Genomic DNA, 22,959 nt, shown 5'->3' with positions numbered 1-22,959 from the left:
ATTTTGTTCTAAGCAAAGTTAATTTCTAGGCATTGGTAAAGCTCTTGTATTGCCTTTGCTCAGACAGAGATTAGAGAGTGAGAAAACAGCAAACTGATAGAAGAACCACCAGATCTGTTTTGAAATATTTGCTACTTGTGAGCTTCCTGGATTCGAATGTGTTACACTTGCTGCATAACAATCTCATCATGGCTGTTAATGTGTGGCCGTTTATAGGGATCTATACTAGCAGATTCAAGTACTAATGCGATTATGTGGAAAGTTGAGGCCATTTGCAAACTGAAGTCTTAAAACCTTGCTGCCCCTGAAGACCCTGCAGGAGCACACAGGAAAGTTGAGGCAGGTCTGAACTCTGCAGAAGTGCTCTACGTGTTCCATGCGGTCAACGCAAGCACTCTGTTGTAACAGAAAGCCTTTCTCCCTTTGTAGGGGACTACCCTCTCTGGGACTCACTTTCACATTCTTTATTTGCATGCGCTAGCTAGCCTTTTTATTGCAAATAGAGCTCTAAATCTTACTTCGAAATGGATATTGCAGTTGTGCGGGTGCATGTGTGAGAGAAGCTATCAATAATGTTAGTTATGAAAACCTGATCATAAGTGTTTTTAGTCCATTAGCCATTTCACTTTATTTATGTCCCTTTCAGGGAGGATTTGAAGCCAATATTCCAAAGATGAAGTTTGGATGAAGAGTAACACAAAAGGGTATAAAACACTGTCATGTTTTTTTTTTTTCATGCTAGAAGATATTTCTTCCTTATATTATTTTTTTAAACATTTCCTAACAATAAGTAACCTCCATGGGAAAGAGGGAGTGCAGAATAAGGAACTGTGTCAGGGATGGGTATTATTTAATATCTCTCTCCATCCTTCCCTAACCCATTTCTATCATTACATTTAATTATTTTTAATGCACATTACTAAATTTTTAAAATTACTTACTATGTACCCAATAAGTGAAGCTGTCAGCAAGTATGACCTATTTCCCTCCACTTCTGCTCCAAACAGAAATTTGTCTCATGATTTATTAATAAAATTCTGTTTGCTCTTATTTGCTGTTTTATCTTCCCAACAGCATGCAAAGATAATGCTTGCAGTGCCCTTCCTGGTATGCAGTGGTTATCAACAGCAGAGACTGCTAGCTTGTGGTTACCACTTTAGTATCACCCTGAAGCCATTGCTCGATCCTGTTGCGAAGAGAATGTGTGGGAGCAGTGGCAGTCCCATGGAGACCACCCAGGGCATCACTTGAGCCGTAGGTAGTACGGCTGTGCTGATCCCTCCCAGAAATTTGCTCACCTTTCATGATGCTCAAGGAGAAGGAGAGAAAACAAGACTGCCCAGGAAAGGGTTGTAAGGAATCATTGAACTTTCTTTTGCATCATATTAGAACCAATTGTGATATAAATGCAAAGAAGGCATTTACTCCAGTAGGTTAATAGGTATTTGGGGGGTCTTTTAAGAAAAGAGTCAAATGTTTAGTCTAATTTCCAAAAACAGTAAGTGAAGTTGTAACTCCATATGGGGCCAAATGCCTCACTTGAGCTCTGCCCACTTAAGAGGGAGCCTCTGACTTTCACATTCATTTCCATTAATGGGAACGCCTTGCCATGTTTTAAATCTTCATGTGAACCTAAAAGAAAGCGAATACTGGCTCCTTGAGTCACCTATTCCTTCTCTGTGGAATCATCTCTAATTGAATGTTAAGATCAAAGTTTAAGTTTATAAGAAAGAAAAACAAGTGCAGATAAATAGTTATTATCTGACATCCTTATGAAAATTCATGACCTGCAGTTTTATCAGAGGCCTTATAAGAATTCTAATTGTGAAGTATGCAGAGCTATTAAATAGCTAGTGCGCTTCAGTCTCTTGATAAGAAGTGAGTTAAATAATTGTCCTGTTTAACTTGTGCTTGTTAACCTTTAAGGTCAACTAGTTTGAACATACGTTTAATGAAATCCTGGAGCCAGAATTTATGATACTGCTGCTGAATGTTAAATTGGACAATTTACATAAGCAGGACATTAACCTTCTGAGCACTAAATAGCATTTTAGCACTTAGCCGCTGGGGACAATAAGGGACATGTTCTATATATTTGTGATTAGCTTGCCTGGAAACTCTCATGATGACCAATTGGCCTACCAAGTTTAGCAGCATAATTAAATGAATGGACTCAGTCTAAGTAAATTATCAGTGCTGTATATAGTATATCATTACAGTTCCAAAGAAAAAAGATATGAATAATTTAATAATACATTACTAATTTATCAATGCTAAGTGACTTCGAGGAGGCTCTTTGTAGCCCATTGTTTTAGATTTAATATTTGATTTACTGCTCTTCTGATTAAAATTGAACCAATTTGATTTCTTACCAACAATACATGGAAGTAGTAGATTTTATTTTAATTTACTTATTCATTTATTTTAAAGGAAAGTAGTGATGTTTTGTGCTTTGATGATATTACAAAATATCTACTACTGTGCACTGACTTGCTGATAAATCAGTAATTTTTCACAATCAGATGCATCACTGATACCATTGCTGCTGCCCGGTAGCCATACTGAGGGGAGGGCAATAACCCTGGAGTTGTTCATAAGCCCAGCTTGCAACACAGCAGCAATTATGATTATGGCTTGGAAGGGTCAAGCCCCAGGGAAGGCAATTTGCACTTCACCCAGGGATATTCCTGCTGCTTGTGGATAATCAATCCACTGGACTGAGTGTCCTGGAACTGTGTTCTGTAAACTCCGCCTAACAAGAGGGTGCCTTGAACTTTTAACAGCCCAGTATCTATTGGGAGAAATAATATGTCACCCTTAAATCGGTTAAGGTCCCTGCCCCTTAGACTTCTAAGATTTCAATTCATGTCAGTGGCAGTCCAAACCTCTCCAGCTCTCCTCCCCACTTTTGCTGGTATGAGGAGCTGGCTTCTACTTCCTCTTCATCTCTCCTAGTTTTCTTTCACATCTCTCTCTCTCACACACACATTTCCTTTGTTTCTCTTTTTTCTTTCATTTGTTTTTTAAATGAAAAGACTCAATACTATCCTTAGCCTTTTAACTGGCTCCCATTCATTTCATTGTTTTAAGAACAAGTAATACCATAGACCACATGCTAAACCTCTGATCTAATCTCATCCTCCTTCATTCCTTCATCTTTTCCTTCGGCAAAGGAACAACTATGATTTATCTTTTGTTCAAGTATGTATCTAAACAAATATTTTCTCCTAGTTAAATGATACCCTTGCTATAGTTAATTTGCACAACAGTAAGATTGTGGTACCAAGTGAGGCAGATATTTGGCATTTCATCCTCTTGATGTAATAAATCCTTTTATACATATGACCTCATCCCTTTCTGACTCCTGGGCTCCCTGATAGAATCAGAGGCCTCTTCAAGAAAAGTAGCAACAAGAATGACAATAACAATAATCCCTTGTATTTAAAAAAATGTTTTATTTTCTGTTTTTAAAGATTTATCATTTATTTATTTGAAAGACAGACTTAGAAAGAGATATCTCCCATCTGCTGGTTTACTTGCCAAATGTCCACACTGACCAGAGCTTGCATGGTCCAAAGGCAGAGTAGTGTATGATTGCTTGTCGTGGGCAATTGCTGAAAGTATCTTACAAATATATCTTCTAAGTGTTAGCAAACATTGGCCTTACTTACCTCACAAGAACAAATAAGGTGAACAACAGAGTATGTAATAAGTGTTAGTGATTATTGTCATTGCAATTTTTATTGACACTAGAAGCATTGATTTCAGTCAGTCAGAGCATGTGGGAACCAGCCCTTCAAATTTTAGTATACTGGTAGGACAGGCACCCTAGCATCACTGAAATTACTTGATCCTTTTTTTTTTTACTTGATCCTTTTGTAATAGCTTCCAGTCTACTAAACGAACATGCTATCAGTATTTTCAGGCCTCCCAGCAGTTTCCCATTGAAAAGGCTTTTCTTTGACTCCATGACACAACTTAAGATGGTATGTATGTTTGTACAAAAATATCATGGAAGAATATTTTCAGCTTTTTTATTATATATTCTTACAACTGTTTAGACCAAAACCATGAAGTTTCTGTCCTTTCTCATTAATCCATTTATCATTTACCTCTGAGTCAACTCCCAATGAATCACTGTATATCCTCAATATGCAGATTCACTGAAAAAAATAACCATATCAACATGAAATGTGATGTATGGATTAGCTGAGAATTTGTATCAATTAAATCTGCAATGCCTCTCCATCTATTTGATGTTCAAGGGTTAATTCTTCCAAAATACTCAGTTACTCTAAATTAGTTTCTAGTGACATATGTATAAAAATACTACTTTTTGCTTTGATCTCCTCTTTTGTTTTCCAGGCATGTTTTCTTAGAAAAAACGTCTAAAAGTTGAAATTTTAGAATAATTTGGTATGATAAATTACTACTGAAGCAAGGAGATCTTGGCACCCAGATCTATTTGGGTATCCATAGTGGCCCAGAGAGATACCATACTTATTCAGTTAGATCTAAATTGAATTTTCCATTTAGCCATATTGCTTATCAGATGTTATAGGAATGCTAGTTTAGGATTCTTTTTAAAGCATACAATCCATTTCATGGCCCCCTCAGTAATGTCTAGTATAATCTTAACAAGATATGATTTTCAATAAGCATTCGATGTCTTAATGATTTTCTTGACTTCTACATTTTGTTGTTCTGCCTTCCAGTTTTTTTTTTTTTCTCTTCTGGACTGGGAATTAGTTACTAGTTGAGTAGAGATAACCTTAAATTAGTCCTAATCAATCCTTGGAAAGAAAGACATATATACATACATATATGTGTATATAAACGATTTCTTTTTAAATCTGCACAAGCTCAAAGAATTTGAAAAATGAAGGTGCTGGTGTATTCATCTGCAAAGATTCTGAAGCATTGCTTTGACTTCATTACAACCACCACCCACTTTGCAAGGAACATGCTTACTGATAACTGAAAGAAAAAGAAATTTCTCTGACACATTTTCCACCTAGCTCTCTTCAAGATAATTCCTTTCATTGCTTTGGTAAGTCAATCACACTAACAGGTACCAGCTATTCTGTGCCTGCCTTGGGCTAAATAGAGCAGGTGACAAAAACCCTTTCAGGTTGTCAGGAATTAATGTAAAATACCCCTAGACCTCACTGCTTATTCATCTTCATCTAGTTGACTAATGCTTTTCCCATGTTGTTACATGTTGGTAAATTAAAGGAACCTTCCAGACAGTTCTGTCAACAGTTTACTGAAATGCACCTCATTAGTGAGGTTGAGCTGTCACATGAGTGTAATTTAATCCTACTGAATTATCACTCAAAAATGCCTAAGTGCCCAATTTTTACACACTGGATAGAAGTTTGCTACTAACACTGTCACATTTCCAGTTGATGAGAGAAGAAACAAGCAAAAAAATATGCAGGATTCCCTCTGTCCTCACCTGCCTTCCCACCCTTCAATACAGTGATACTTACGTTAACTCCTGAACAGAATATAGCATTTGACATGAAAGATTCAAAACAAAAATGTAAAGAATGAAAGCTGTCTGTTCCCTCTTTTTTTTTTTCCTGTGCGCTCACAAAAGAAATCATGGATACAAAAGCTAATCTGAATGATTTCTTTATTGTAAGACACTATTTGTGACCTGCTATACATGGTATTGTGAGTTACAAATGGCAAAATGGCACATGAGATTAATCATTGTACTTCTATCCTCTCTGTGGTTTTTCTGCTATTCCAAAGTGAGCTGTGTCAAGGGAAGGATAAGCACTAATTGAAAGAAATAAATGCAGGCTGTATGATGCGCAGTAGAACATCTTGTTAATTTCTCTTTGACGGAAGACATTTGTAATTGCCTCCTCCGTTATTCAGGTAATAGGAATGACGTGATCAAGGCATGATTTCTTTAGTTGTTATGACTTGCCAAGTTGATCGATCTAGCTCACAGAAATTGAGAAAAGTTTTTGATGGCTAAAGACTAATAGCCAAAAGTATATAGGTAAATCTAGAGAAAAATTAGACTGGCATGTCGCAGTGATACTGCAGCAATATTGATCATAATCACAGAGTTTGGCATTTATTGGTATGTGCTTAACATGTATCAATTTCATTTTAATGAATTTTACATAGATACCATTTTTTTTCATTTTTTCTCAGTAACTTTTTGTTTTATTTCGATGACCATTTGCAATCAAGGAAGCTGACAGTAAGCCTACCAGCTCACAAATGGCAGAATCAGAATTTGAGTCCAGAGATCATGTTAGCAATACTAATGGAAGGCTGTGAGAACAACCAGGAAGTAACTGTAAGTTCTGGATGTTCTAACCTGTCATTGCAGTTGACCAGATGATTGGTGGCAAGTAGGCAATTCCAACCCTCTCATATGCTTCCATCCTCCCAAAATAGTGTCTGTCTGGTCTGTCACAGGAAGTAAGCTATGGTGCTGCAAAGGGCTATAGGGTCACTGTGATACAGGTAAGGGGATGATGAGAAAGGCTTCCACAGTTTTTGGAGGGCGGCCCGGTATTCTTGTGATAGCACACTTGATCTTATCTGCTTGCTTTGCTTTTATGGGAGTGAGGACTGTAAGTTATATGACTGGGTTTTTTTTTTAGCCCTTTTACCTTCCTTACACCTCCCTCCACTGACCCTCCATGTACCTGTCAAGCTTCACCAAATATGTGCTAAATTTTAAATGGTTGGAAACTGACTCTACATAATGGATGGGTATAAAAAACGGCAGAGCTTTAGAGTCTCATTCAGGTGGCAGCCAATTTTGCCTGAGAAACTAGAAGGAAAATGCTTGGGAAAAGAAAACAAATCTCAGACACAGCACCTATTTTTATTTTTAGCTGTTTAAAGACAGCAAAGGAATGAAAACATGACCAACACAGTCAGATTGGAAAGAATCCAATGGGCAACCTCAAAGTACTCTAGTTTAGAACTCTTAGTGATCTGAGTAGCTGGTTTATATACAGACACAAAGGCCTGGCCCTCTACTCTGGTGATTTTCACAGGTCCGGCAGATGCCATATGGCAAACGGTAAAGGTGATGGAGAGATGCTGAATCGGAAGTCCTGAGTTCCAGTCTCACTGGTCCCAGGCACAAAATAGATTTTGAAAACCCAGTCTACTGGCACAGGAATACATTTGATTCTTCAGGGAACTACTAATGTGTTAACACTTCTTGTCTTGATACAGGAAAATGAGGTGAGAATAATGTATCAACGCTATGAATAAGGTTATTGCAACTCTCCCTTACTGGAGAATAATATATACTTTCTGTTTGTGATATTCCTACCAAAAATGTTGTAACTAGTACATCTGTTGCAACGGTCATGACTTGATATCTTTAAATTGTTAAATTGTTAAATTTCCACACCCAAACTTCATGTCTTGGTAGGAAGCTGGAGTCAGGAGACATGGGATGAGAATACAGTCAATGTGGTAATGGAGACAGACATCTTAACTCCTGGAGGCAGCTTCCACTCCAGTTTATTTAATTTCCAACATTCATGCGCCACCCTACTTTTTGCTTATTTGTAACAGTAGCTAGCTGGAAAGGAGATACCTTTGGTTCTTAAAGGAAGAATCAGATACTAGCAATACCCTCTTCCAATTTGGCAATAAGTCATTATAACTGATATCAATGAAACAGTTTAAATTTATATCAGAATTTTTTTAAAGATTTATTTATTTAAAAAAAATTTTTTTTTTTATCGGAACATCAGATATACAGAGAGGAGGAGAGACAGAGAGGAAGATCTTCCCTCCGCTGATTCACTTCCCAAGTGGTCACAACAGCCAGAGCTAAGCTGATTCAAAGCCAGGAGCTTGAAGCCTCTCCCGGGTCTCCTATCAAGTGCAGGGTACCAAGGCTGTGTGTCATCCTCAACTTCTTTCCCAGGCCACAAGCAGGGAGCTGAATAGGAAGCAGGACCCCTGGGATTAAAATCAGTGACCATTTGGGATGCCGGCACGTGCAAGGGGAGGACTTTTAGCTGCTAGACTATATGCTGGAGCCCTATATCAGAATTTTTGAATATGTCAGTCATCATTAACTTTTTCATTTATTTATTCAACAGTCGTTTTTGAGGTTTCATATGTATATAGATAATTCAACTTTTTTTTTAAAGTATAAAAAAATTGCCTTTGGTGAATTAAGAAATCTTCCTAGTGGGTTGGTAATCAGAACATGTGCAAGATGAATTAAAGTACAACATGAAATAATTACAGAAGATAGTCTTCAAGGAAAAAAAAAACGCAGCAGGAAAGTTTCAATATTTCCCTAGTAATGACTGTAATTATTACCGCAGCTTATAGATTTGTATTACTCTGGGTTTGAACTAATGTTGAAGCTTTCAGAAATCTCATCGTCCAAAAATTTAAATGTGGAGAAAATATGGCATAATGAACAGAAAAAAATGTGAAAATTTAAGTCCTTTTATGAGTTTCAGTGTCCTTTTTTATAAAACAGGCATAATTCTTCTCTTATAAAATTATTCTGAGAATAAATGGGCAACAGAGAAAAAAAGTCATACATGCTAGTGCTTTTTAAAAAAAGATGTACTTATTTATTATGGGAAAGACAAAGTTGCAGAGAGAGGAGAAAGATAAAAATATCCGCTGTTTCACTCCCCAAATGGTCAGAATGGCCAGAGCTGAGCTGATCTAAAGCTACTAGGAGCCAGGAGCTTCTTCTGGGTCTCTCATGTGGGTGCAGGGTGCCAAGGACGTGTGGAATCCTCCACTGCTTTCCTAGGCGGTAAACAGAGAGCTGGGCAGGAAAAAGAGCAACTGGGACACAACTCAGCACTCATATGGGATGCCAGCATTTGCAGGTGGAGGATTAGGCAGTTGCCATCATTCAGGCCCTATGCTAGTGCTTGTTAACGAGGGATGATTCTCCCTTTCTAAGGAACATTTGACAAAGTCTAGAGACACTTCTGGTATTCCCAACGAGAGACATTGTATTACTAGGTGTGTGTGGTCTGTAGAGGCCCGACATGCTTCTGGACAGTCAATGGTGGACAATCTAAGCCCTGTAACCAAGTATTGAATAGAGCAAATACTGGGGGTGAGTAATGTTCATTCCACAGGTTATACAAAGCCCACTGGGTCTGGTCTTGCCAGAGCATTTGCAGGTGGGATTTGAAATTCAGTAAATCCATATCAGGGTGAATTTTAAGTTGTGTGTCCCATGATTGATGTTATAGCTATCCAAAGGATTGTTTGCAGGTGAAAGGTTCCTTACTCCTGATGCTTAGAAACCCTGGGAATTTTTCTTTCTTGGATAGGCAGGGCTTGGAATCAATGAAACGTTGCACAGTATCCATACAATTCATGCTAACATTCATAGACTATTTTGAGCCTCACATTTCTAATTCTGTGCTTTCCTTCAGATACTGCATTCCTCCATCTTCAGTTACAGAGTTTTTGTTTTAATGATATTGGTTTGTAGCAATGTTTTTCATATAACTTGGAACAACCACATAGGAGTTGGGATACATGAACTTTTTATTGAAAAGTACCAAAACAGCTATTTTAGCTCTGTCTATTCAATAAAATTCTGTCATTTCTGAGACAGTAAGCTAAGTTTACTTTAGTTTCTAATACACTAACTTTGCAAGGATGTTTTAGTTTTGACAGTCTCCCATGTAAGTTTCCTTCTTTGTCATGTAACCATTTGGAGCAACATCTGTCTTACAACTCTTCCAAACTTGTCCCAACCATCTGCTAGGCTGTTCGTCCATTTGCTTATCTATAGTTCTTGCACCTGTACATTTTTAATATTGTTCATTTACATTTTTATGATTGCTCCGTCATGTCAATTTGATTATTTGTCATGTCAATTTGACTTAAACATTGGTTATTTAATCTGTGCTTTTTCAGTCTAGCAGAATGATGAGACATACATAAATGTTGGTTCAATGAATAAAGCCTGACAATCTACCTACATGAAAGTATTGTTGATTCTCAAAGAATGTCTTGTTGATTGATTTTTTTATAGTATACATTTTATTTTTGATACTTTTTACATATTTGATTAAGGTGTGGAGAGTGAAGGACTTTAGGAAAGTGGGGTAGACCATTGTTTTGACATTCTCTTTTTTCTTTTCTATATCTGGGGAGAGGATGAGATAAGGGGAGAAGCCACACCCAGCCTCTCATCCATCTCAGGGTCCCTGATGTGGGGCATGCTCTGAGAGTCCTGCTCAAGTGATTTTGATAGTCCAACAGTTCTGTATTGCTGCCATTCTTGCCACTACAACCACTATGAACTTTTTCTAGACTCCACCAGCTTACATAATCCACCTTAGAGTCTCCATTTGCCCAGGTATTCACTGTCAACTCTTGGCTAGAGTAGCTGATCGATTTGTTCCATCCTCAGTTTTGGTACCAGGTGTCCTCTGCAGGCTCCAGTGTACTGTCAAATCCTCCATGGGCATCTGAATATGCTGTCCACTGCTCCATCTGAGCCACTGAGGAGGCACAGGTCTAACACATGTATTCCACGGTCAGACCATAGAAGCTGCAATTTCCTCCATGGTTGGAGTTATGAATCAAGCAGTTCAGTTGGGGGGATTCCCAAAGAAACATAATCTGAGGTGATCTCAGAGTTGATTCTTCTTAAAAAATTATTTATTTTTATTGGATAGGTAGATTTGCAGAAAGAAGGAGAGACAAAGATCTTTTGTCTGCTGCTTTGGTTCACTCCCAAAGTGGCCAAAATAGCCAGAGCTGAGCTGACCTGAAGTCAGGAGCCAGGAACTCCTCCACATCTCCTGTGCAGGTGCAGGGTCCCAAGGCCTTGATCCATCCTCTACTGCTTTCCCATGCCACAAGCAGGGAGCTAGAATGGAATGGAGTTGCCAGGACACTAACCGGCACCCGCATGGGATCCTGGCACATGTAAGAGGAAGATTTAGCCATTGAGCCATCACGATGGGACCTATTTATTTATTCTTACCAATACTATTTGGTTCTGTTACCATTAAGAAAATCACAAACATGTCACAAGTGAAATAGCGCCAGGTCTTACGAATCTAACTTTTATAGCAACAGAGAAGATTCTGAGCATAAAGATCATTAGAAGTTTACATCTATTTTGAGCCTCTTCAAGCTCATGAATAGCATGCAGCATTGTGTCTTTGGAGTATATGAAATTAAGTGAAATGAAACAAAGTGAAAGCTAATTTTAAAGAAAGAAAGTTACTTTCCCAATGTATTTAACTTACTAAATAGTTGAGTACCAAGTAACATTGTACTAAAAATGATGTGAGAAATATTTAATAACGTGCTGCCAAAATTAAATTTAAAATTACAATTAAATCATCAATATTATTTAAAACTGATCAAAGTTTCAAGTAGAATGTTAAAGTGAAAGGCAATTTTATTTTTAAATTTTTTTAATTTTATTTTTTATTGATTACATTGCATTATGTGACTCTGTCCCATAGGCTCTGGGATTCCCCCACCCCTTCACCAAACCCTCTCTCCATGGTGGATTCCTCCACCTCGTTGCAGTATCACAGTTCAAATTCAGTCAAGATTCTGTCTTGGCAAGCATAGAGTCCAGCATCTTATTGTCCAGATAAATTCAATGGTTTCGTGGGGAGACCATCTCTGGAATGAAAGCAGAGTTGGCAGAATATCATCCCAATCAATTTAAAGCCACAACATAACATCAACATCAATTTACAACATTATGGAATTAATTGATATGGTATTGAGTAACCAATATGTTAAAAAATGCAAGTTCTTAACCACATCCTGTGACTACTTCATTGACATTTCAATTTTAATTTATACACAGAACTGGCTGCTATACACCTTAAAATGGCTATAGGGTACTATTCAGCTGTCTTGTGACTATTTTCATTGTAGCATTCAGCAGTTTATAGTGTTGAAGCTTAATTTTGCTGAACTTGGCAGATTTTGGAATAGTCTAAACAGGCTTATAACTCTAACAGGGTATATGTCAACAGTTGAAGTGCAGAACAGTTTTAGGAGGGGTGTGCAGAGAACTCTTCAATAGCTTAGTGAGGAGTAACTAATCTTTGTGTCCTACCTAGTAAGGCATGTGTGAATCCACGCTGACCGTTTCCTGTCTGGTTCCAAGCTTTTCTTGTTGTTCTCTATCTATTCCAATTTGTGTGTGTGTGTGTGTGTGTGTGTGTGTGTGTGTGTGTGTGTGTGTGTGTGTGTATGCGTGTTTTGAGGTGGGAGGCTCCAGAGCGACCCTGATGGTCATTGCAAGAGAGGGTGGGGATCCAATGTTGGAACTAAGTGAGGACCAGAGAAAGCTCCTCTCCCTAGTCCTAAAGGAAGCTTACTGTTCTTCTGTTTCTGTGGACTGGTCAGGGCTCCTGGCTGTTCTGATGACCTTGGATCCTGCAAGGAAGGGTTTGGGTTTCTTCTATCCCATGTGGTAGATCCAAATGGGGGTGGATGACCTCAGAGTTCTTGGCCTCCGAAGGCATTCCAGTTCCCCGTGGTCTCCTTGGCAGTTGTGATGTAGTCTTTGGTGCCCATAGTGATAGTCCTTGGTAAAGATCTGAGAGTCCCCAGGGTTGGGATACAAGCCTCCTCCTGTCCGCCTGCTCCACCTTAGGGTCCCCCCCACCTAGTTTGTGTATATGACCTCCTGTTAAGAGGTTGTGAAAGACAATTTTAAGGATTGGTGTCGTGGTGTAATAAGCTGGCTGAGCTTCTGCCTCTAGTACCAGCATCCTATATGAGTACTGGTTGGAGTCCTGGTTGCTCCATTTCTGGTAGCTCCCTGCTTATGGCCTTGGAAAGCAGAGGAATATTCCTGAAGACAATGGACCTCTGCACCCATGTGGAAGACCTGGAAGAAGCTTCTGGTTCCTGGCTTGGGACTAGTCTAGTTCCAGGCTTTGTGGCCACTTAGGCAATGAATCAGTAGATGGAAGGTCTCTCTTTCTCTTTCACTCTCTCTGGAACTCTGCTTTTGAAATAAAGAAAATCTTAAAAAAAAAAAGTTAAGGGCAATTTCATCCCCAAATATTTATTGACTCCTGCCACGTGCTAGACACTATTCTAGGTACTTGAGAGTTAGCAGTCTCTCAAGTTTGTATTCAATGCACAGTTTCCACAGACATTTGTTTTAAACATCCTTAAAATTGTATCATTTACATTGGTCAGCTATTTTTCTGACTTAATGGTCTAACTTTTATAGAAAAGAATTGACTTGGCAAAGGAAGATGTGTGAGTTCTTTTTGTAGTTTTTCCAAATATTTGAGACTGAAAAAGAGTTTGAAAATTGATTCCTAGAATATTTCCATAGTAGTTGCTGAATTCCTAGTCTGGATAATTTTCTACTCTCTGATTCACTGTCTTACTTACCTAGACTCTTTATTCATTATCTCCAGCAACATATTCAGAGATGTATCTAATTGATGAGCATCTCAAAACAAACACACTAAGAATTTGTCAGAGGAATGGAAAAAAATGCACAGAGAAAAAAAACTTACTTCTGGTCCTTAAGAGTAAATCCAGTTATCTGTATGAGGAATTAGACGCTCTCTAGAAAGAGCTTTTAATTGCTTAATCTAAGTAATGTGGGCAATGGCATACGTGTTTTATTTTAGGGTCTATCTAGCCTACTCAGAAAATGTAATGGACCTAATTTTCATTTAGTATAGGTCTGTACAGTTCCTAAAACATCTAAATGGCTATTAATTTAATCAGGTAATTTAACTATAGCTCCAGAAAAGGCCACCAGCTAGTTGTCACGCGATGGTTATGACAATGACATTTCTATCCCATGATGCCAGAGGCAGACTTTGATACATCATTTTCTTTTTGAAGGTTAAACTCAGATAACCTGCCTTTGGCATTTAATTAGCTACATATTAAACACTCTTTTAATAATAAAATGATTAAAAATTTTATTGCTTCTCAAATGAGGAGCTTTTAGATAGATTTAATGGCTTGGTTAGAGCTCTGTAGTTTGTGAACCAAACCTTACTTAGGCCACTATGTAGTAATGATATGCTTTACAGCTTGCAAAATCTGTATTTTATTCAAATGATGGTCATAATCATTTTGGGTAAAACTTACAATGCTTTCTTCTGTATTTTTAAGTCTAACTATTAAATGTCATTGGAAAGTAACGAGAGATCCACTGGTTCAAAATTTTCAGAAATGATCAAGTTTAAGGATAATAACACGATGATGAGGTCTGGTGAATGTGCTGAAACGTATACACTAATTGTTTACCCTTGGAAGAACCATTTCTCACCATCGAAGACCTGAGAAAAATAAAATTATCATAGAAATGATGGAAAAGTGTAAGGGAACCACAAATCCCCATCCATATTTTAAGTTAACATTAGCTCTTCAGTGAAAATAGTTATCGAGAGACCATTCATTGCTCCTTCTGCCCCTGAACTGGGAGGGAAACAGGCATTAAAATCTCTGTAAAACAGAGTGGAAGGGACAGAATACAGCACACAGGAACTGTGTGCTCTTGCACAAAGTGACTATTTTAACTCATTTTTTAAAGTTTTGATTTAATTTTTAATTTGCTGCATTATTTAAATATGCTTAGATTCTATGTAGTCAGTTTCATAAAGCTCGATGAAAGTGTACATGCACTAAAACCTCCACCTCAGTGAGGCTGTAAAACAGTTTAAATGTCACTAAGTCTTCCTCATGCCTGTCCAGTCAACCCTTTCCATCAGCATTCAGCCCTTCTGAATCCTGTCATCAAATTCAGTTCTGCGTTTGACACAATGGCTCAATAGCTAAATCCTTGCCTTGAATGCGCTGGGATCACAAATGGGTGCCAATTCTTGTCCCAGCTGCTCCACTTCCCCTTCCGGCTCCCTGCCAGTAGCCTGGAAAAGTAGTAGAGGATGGCCCAAGGCCCTGGGACCCTGCACTCAAGTGGGAGACCCAGAAGAGACTCCTGGCTCCAGGGTTCGGATCAGCTCGGCTCTGGGCGTTGTGGTCACTTGGGAAGTCAACAAGCAGATGGAAGATATTTTTGTCTCCTTAGTTCCATATGTCTCAAAACATCGTGCAGATGTAGTCACACAATGACCGTGCTTGCTTGTTATGTGCTTTTTGAGATGTATGTACAATTTAGCATGTATCAGTAGTTACACCTTTTCACTGCTATGTAATAATCCGTTGTGTGAATGTATCATGATTATTTAACTACTCACCTGTTGATGGACATTTAGGTTGTTTTCAGTCATTTACTAATATTAATGAGGTATGAACATTTTTTGACCATGTGCTTTCCTTACTATTGAGCAGATAACTAAGAATAAAATTACTAATCCATTATAACACTTGTATGTTGCACTTTACAGGAAACTACTGATACCCTCCTTTTTGATGTAGCTGTCAATGTGCTTACATTTAAGCCTTTTAACTTGGAAATATGAAAAGATCTGAATTAATGATACTCATTGCAGTGATGATACAAGATTGTTTAGAATTATAATGACAATTTTCTTCTATCTGTACCTGGAAAAATATTTATTTTTTTAAAAGATTTATTTATTTTTATTACAAAGTCAGATACACAGAGAGGAGGAGAGACAGAAAGGAAGATCTTCTGTCCGATGACTCACTCCCCAAGTACCCGCAATGGCTGGTGCTGTGCAGATCTGAAGCCGGAAACCAGGAGCTTCCTCCAAGTCTTCCACACGGGTGCAGGGTCCCAAAGCCTTGGGCCGTCCTCATTTGCTTTCCCAGGCCACAAGCAGGAAGCTGGATGGGAAGTGTGGAGCTGTCAGGACTAGAACCGGTGCCCACATGGGATCCTGGAGTGTTCAACAAGAGGACTTTAGCCACTATGGTACACCACCAGGCCCATGGAAAAAATATTTTATTTGATAATTTGATAAACATGCTCTCTAGTGATTCTCCATCGACAGAGTAGTACCTTGATTCCAGTTTAGAAAAATGCAATTCTCATTTTGACATTTTAGTTGTCAGGGAAAGTTAATGAAAATCTTAGGAGGCCACCTGTTACTTTACCAAATACATATGTACTTGTACGACAGGAAAATACATAATTATGCTCTATAAACTGACTCTTAAGGTCTATTTTCCCTTTGCTTTAGAATCCAAGGTAGCTAGTCAAAATTCTGAAGATCTCTGGCCCCTCCTTAACTTTTTTGGTGTACTTGATTGACAAAAAAAAAAAAAGCCATAAGAAAGAAATAATCCTGCTAGAATTATTATCATAGCATTCATCTGATATCTATTTTCTTTAAAAATTATTATTTTTTTTGAAAGGCAGAGTTACAGAAAGAAGGAGAGAGAGAGAGAGAGAGAGAGATCTTTCATCTACTGGTTCGCTCTCCAAAAAACTGTAATGGCCAAAGCTGAGCTGATCCAAAGCCGGGAAGCAAGGAGCTACCTTTGAGGGTCTACGTGGGGGCAGAGGCCCAAGGCCTTGTGGCATTCTCTGCGCTTTCCCAAGCTCTAAACAGGCAGCTGGGTAGGAAGTGGAAAAGCCTGGACACAAACTGGTCCCCATAGTGGATGCTGGCGCTGCAGAAAATGTCTTAGCCTACTGTACCACGGTGCCAGCTTTTCTCTAATTTTTGTGCTTGATTGCCTGACATCCACAAGCATAGGGAGAGAACTTTAAGTAAATAACATTATCTGTCAGTTCCCTTCCTGATTGGTTATATATAACAGGGTTTCTCAGAGTTTTCCTTTGGAAAATAATCTGAAGATTAATGCACCTTTTTATATTGAAAATTACTAAATGTCTTTATTGAAGCAGTAGGTATTCATTGAAAAAAATTCAGCAATTGCAAATAGTCAAAAATAAAAACTAGTGGTAATTTTACCGTTTATAGTCTTTATGAACTTAAAGCAAATATTCTTTCAGTTGCTGTCTATGGGAGATGTTTAATTTTTATTATATATTTGTAAAAGCAAACAGAGAAGCCACTTGTTGCTCTGCCTCACTCCCCAGTGGCCACCACATCCACGACTTAGCTAGGCTAAAGCCAGGAGCCAGAACTCGACCTGCAACAGGGGCCCGGGACTGACTGAGTCCTCGCCTGCTGCCCCCAGTGTGCACATCAGCAAAAAGCTGCAGACGGAAGTGGGAATCAGGACCTGAACTCAGGCACTCTGCTAAGTGATAGGAGCTTACCAAGCCTTCCTAAATGGATTTATGAAAATGAATTCACCTATTTCTCTTTACTTTTTCAAATACTGTTTTTGGAAAACTTGAAATTACATGCATGGACATTGTTTATCTAGATGTATATACCCCACCCCTATTATTTAAAATATTAAAAGTACCAAGCTTGTGGGTTGTATCCAGGTTCTATGGGTGACCGATAACTCTGCCCATCCACCCCATAGGCCCCTCTCCCTGTTGAAATTCGGAAGAGTTGAAATGATAATTATATTAGCTGTGTCTATATCATATATAAGGATAGCTAGTGGGTAAATGAATAAAGTACGTGACCTCATTCTAGATACTATTAACTCATTTCAAATTGTAATGATTACCACTTCACAAATGCGCAATTTGCATGTGTTTTCACACAATTTCAGCACAGAAAGCTAAATGTGGATTCAGGTAAGGAACCATGAGGCAACTTCAGACTTGAAATTTGAAAATAGAATTGCATGACAATTTTTATTTCTGTAGTGTCTGCAATTTTAGAATCCTGTAAATAATTGAGGTATATAATATTCATTCCAAAAACAAATAAGCCAAAAACTGACAAAATTTATGACACATGACTGAATGATCCAAAGTTAAGCATCTGATTGGAGATACTTGTAAAATTGTCATGTTGTCTGTTTAGATGCTTCCAAGAGGCAAACGATATGTTTGCTAAAACAATTCTTTTATTTTAAAAAACTCTCTGATTTTACAAAACTTCTCAGCTGCCTTAGTGTTTGACCTTCATTGATAACTTCTACAAGTGAATCTGTGGAAGACGTGCTAGGCTATTTCTTTCAACAAGGTCAAGGAAAATGCATATTCTGAAAAGACTGCCCATGGATTCCAAAATAGTTTTGCATCCAAATAAACTTATCTTTAATTTGCTTTCATGAGCTTTTTGAAGTACTTCCATACTGCAAGAGTTACAGACCAGGGAAGAAAATGATTTCATTCCATTTTCAACAGTAGTGATTTACCACTGTGTAAATGTGATGCTATAGCCAATAAAAAGCTTCTTTTTCCAAATAAATTACTTTTTACAAAAAAACCCTTGTTGGCTTGGTCTTCCATTTATAAATGTAAATCTTGCTGGAAATGTCAAATTAAATCTAGTAATGCCATATTTTTTTCCCAAAACAATGCCATTTGTGTTTCCCCAAACAAACCCCATCAGCACATATTAATAATTAATTCAAAATATCATGGAACTCACTACTATGTAAATTCACATTTAATCACAAGTTGCCTGTTCTGTGTAAACTCAGCTCACCGATTTGTTCAAATAATTGCACTCAATAGTGCACCTGTTTGGTAATTTGAAGTTTCTAGTTCAAGGTGAATGGAGTTGCAACAACTATTACATCCTATTACAGAATATGACAACTGAATTTCAGTATTCACCTTAGTTTTTGGTACATCAATTATTACAGTTTATAGGCTTAACATTTGTCAGAGGCTTAGGTGGTCTCTTCCACTGTAAAGAGCTGTCACCACATGGCATTAAAAGACCCAAACCACTCTGTTTTCTACCACTGTGACCCAGGTGGTCAGCATGCTGTGCATATTCCTCATCTTTTAAATGGGGGGGGGGGAATAATAATATTTAACTCATTGCATTTTTCCCGAAAATTAATAGCTTTCAAAAAACTCTTGAAATGTTCTTGGAATACAGAAATTATGTTAATTATGTGTTACCTGTTTTATGTTACAAAGTCTCACCAATATAATAGAATTTATGGATCTATCAATTTGGAAAGACTTGTGCTATTACACAGAATATCTAAAGTTCAATAGCCGTAATCTTAGCTGTAAGGAACATTGTCATGGGCCCAGTCCAGTAGCCTAATGACTAATGTCCTTGCCTTGCAGCCACCAGGATCTCCTATGGGCACCACCTTGAACCCCCGCTACTCCACTTGCTTTCTAGCTCTCTGCTTGCAGCCTGGAAAAGCAGCAGAGGATGGTCCAAGGTATTGGGACCTTGCATGCTCATGGGAGCCCTGAGGAGGTGCCTGTCTCCTGGCTTCAGATCAACTCAGCTCCAGCTGTTGCGTCTACTTGGGGAGTTAACCAGCCAGTAGAAGATCATTTTCGCTATTTCTTCTTCTTTCTGTAAGTCTGACTTTCCAATAAAAGCAAATGAATCTTTTAAAAAAAATAATTGTCATTTCCTCTATATCTTCCCATAAATTGCTAAAAATGAGTTCCATTTCTTCTTTCTTTTTAATATTTACTCATGTAATTGAAAGATAACAATGAGGATGGAGAAAGGAAAGGGAGGGACACACACACACACACACACACACACACACACACACACACACAGAGAAAATGTCTTCCCTATCCTGGTTCCAAATCACTGCAACAGTCAGGTTAGGTCAAAGCCACAATCTAGAATGTTATCCAGGTCTCCAAGGTGGGTGGTAAAAGACCAAGTTCTTGAATTATCATCTACTTAATTCCCGGGCACATTGATAGGAAACTGGATCAGAAATGGAGCACCTGGGACTTGAACTGCTACTTCACAAGGGAACGCTGGCCTCACAGTGGCAATGTAACTAACAGCACCATAACTCTGGTCCCTTTATCTAACGAAGAGGAAATGATTTTGAAGCAGGAGACTGAAGTTGAGTGCCCTGCTCTACCTTACAGAACACATTTTTCTTATTTTGTGGGATTGAAAACTATTTTTCCAGCTTGCTGTCCACTCATGTTATGCCTTCAATCCAAATTTTCACCACAATTTGTGGAAGCTTAAAAAAAAATGGGTCATAGCGCTGGAGGGTCCTGAATGCTGTATATGCTCATCGACGGGAGCTGAGCATTCCCAGAGTAAGTTTGTTCAGATTGAGTTAGTTTGCCAGCATTCCCACTGAAAATGAAGGCTTAGCACCTAACCTCTTTGGATTTCAGTTTCCTTGACCGAAAAAAGTGGAGAAGGCATCGGCCCCCACCTCCTGGGGTTGAAGGTGTGCAAGTGTGTGGAGACTGACGGTGTGACTCTAACTCCTGGTCCACACCCAGTCCTCAGGAAGCATGTGGATTCCTTGCTATTGCTGTGTTTGTTGTTGTTGTCTCTGCATTGCTCTGGTTTTCAGTCTCCTCTCTGTCACCTCTCCTCCTCCGCCTTTTCTTCAGCTCTGTTGGCATCTCTGTCTGGTTTTCTCCCTCAATAATTGTTTAGAATCTCATGATTTCATGAGACTTGAGGGAAAAAAAAATCTTTCAATAAGATATGCATATTACTAGGTTGATTCTACAAATCTCTCACTTATTTCCGAGGGTAAGGATTGTCCTGCTAGCCGAACATGGCTTCTCCAAATCTTTTAGCAAGGACCACATCACACAAACACCCAGGTTGAGTACCGTATAATAGGGCATTTTCAGTTTTGCACCACTTGCTTACAAACTTCATCAGCTATGGAATGCAAGTTTTTCTACAAGTCCATAGGCAAGAAAAAATAGACTTGATTTCTTCACATTGTCATCAGTACATCTCTCTGGAATAAAGTTGGACTGGTTTGTTTTCCAGAGTAACAGAAGTACCATTAGTGCACTGATGTTAATATGTTTCCCTAATTGATAAACCTTCCCAGACAGGGACTAGAGTTCTGGTAAGATACAAGCCAAATGTGTATTTAATTACCAGGTCTACATTTTGATCTTCTAGTGTGGCATCTATGAATTGAAAATGCTTATTAAATTTAATATGAAATATTTTTATTGAAGTCTGGTGATTAATTTGATTTGCATTTGGCCTACAGTTCCAAATAAACAAAATTATAACAGCCATCTAATGTGAATATTGGGATTGGTCAAATAAATTATCATATAGCCTTGCAACAGAATGTGTTGCAGCCATTAATAATGAAGTCTTGGGAATATATTTACAGATGTGTAAAGATATTAATCATACGTTCTGAAGTGAAAAAAAAGGGAACTACAAAACAATATTAACAATGTGTCCTAGAGTTTTAGAAAAAATATCTGAATTTTTAAGCACTGACGCAATGATGATTATCAATTTAAGTTGACAGGAAATGGGAATTTTATCTGCTGAATTTTTTTTACATTTGCTAGCTTGTGATAATCCAAATGTATGGTTTCTGAAATACGTGCTGAATTCAAACTATGATACGCAAATACAAGAGATACTATAGCTAGCCATGGACAATTTTGACACATTTGTTCATAAAAATAAAGAATTATGTCAAGATAATATGAATCAGACGGTCAATACTTATTGCAGTTTTTGAATACCTACCATTTGGGAGATACTAGTAAAACAATATTAAAAATTTATATGTAGCTAATATTAGTATACCCATTTTGTTGATGAGGATAAAAATTGAGAGAAATTAAATAATTTGCACAAGTCCATGTAGCTGATAAATAAGAGTGAAAGAATTAAAACCAAGGCCTCATTCTACTATTGTCAATCTTTTTTCTCAAAATAAGAACTTCTTCCATTGTCTTGACTAAGAGATTGTGGATGCTAGACTTGTGCCTAGATCTTGCTGACCAGAGCCCAAGTATTTCCTGTTACACTGCTCTACATGTTTGCAGATGTTCTATTGGTCAGAGAGTCATGATGAGAACGGCAGTCAATACGGAAGAGGACTAAATATGGATGTAAGCAGCAGGGACCAGTCATCACACAAATGGCCATTTCTCTTAGTTCAAGCTGCTATGCTAAAAGTACCATACATTGGGTGGCTTTGCGAATGCTTAGTTTTCACAGCTGTGGGGGACTGGCAGTCTGAGAGCAAGGTTCCAACATGGTCAGGCTCTAAGGGAAAACCCTCTTGCTGGCTTTTAGCAGCTGATTTCTCCTGTCTCCTCACTTGCATCCCTATAAGAGAGAGAGGAAGTAAACTTTTCGCTGGTGTTTTCCTATAAATATACTAATTTTATAATGGGATTTCATTTTTATGACCTAAGTATCTTTCAAAAACCTCAATTCGTAATACCCAGCTGTTGGGATGAGGCTTTCAATAGCTGACTTTTAAGGCATGCAGTCCTTAACACGAAATAAAAAACTGAAGTTTCAGGGAAAAGTGGCTCACATGGCTAAGAAAATGAAGGGGAGCAAATTTAAGCTGTCAAAATGTTGCCTCTAAAAAGGAACATGGAGACCTGAATAATGTGGATCTATAGTTCTAATCCATGTCATCAAAACCAGAACCACTAAAGGAAAGCCAACACTTGAAACGAAATCTCAATAAATTCAGAGTAAATATTTTTAAATTAGGATGTGCAACTTTATAATAGCAGTAATCAATTTTGGGAATCAGTACTCTATGAGGCAGTTCTAACAAGGAGTAAATTGACTGAGAAATTGTGAACAAATCCAAATTGTTAGAGCCATAAACCGGCCTGAGGGTAAGTAGCAGATTCCAAAAATCATCAAGCTCATTTTTTGGAAACTTTGAAATGAATCTCTCTAGGGCTCTACATCCAAGAGATTCTGTAACAGGACTTCAGGGCCTACTTTTCTCAGGAGATAGTGTTTTATTAAACAATTAAATGAAAAGAAAATGGAATGAAGGAAAGAATGCAGGGAGGGAGGGAGAGAGGGAGGAATGAAGGAAGGAAGGAAGCAAGAAGGGGTTCTAAATTTCTACAATGCGATGTTTCTACAGGACAAAGTCCTTTTGGAAAGCATGGATTTTGCTTGTAAAAGGGACCAGTGTTCGTATCCAGTAACTTGTTATCCATTCTAACTTTGGACAAAGTAATGCGTCTTTTCTAGTCATCCCCTC

The sequence above is a fragment of the Ochotona curzoniae genome, unplaced genomic scaffold (assembly GCF_017591425.1).
Source record: "Ochotona curzoniae isolate NIBS_2020 unplaced genomic scaffold, NIBS_Ocur_1.0 contig_430, whole genome shotgun sequence".
NCBI lineage: Eukaryota > Metazoa > Chordata > Mammalia > Lagomorpha > Ochotonidae > Ochotona > Ochotona curzoniae.
Note: the sequence above shows the minus strand (reverse complement) of the source record.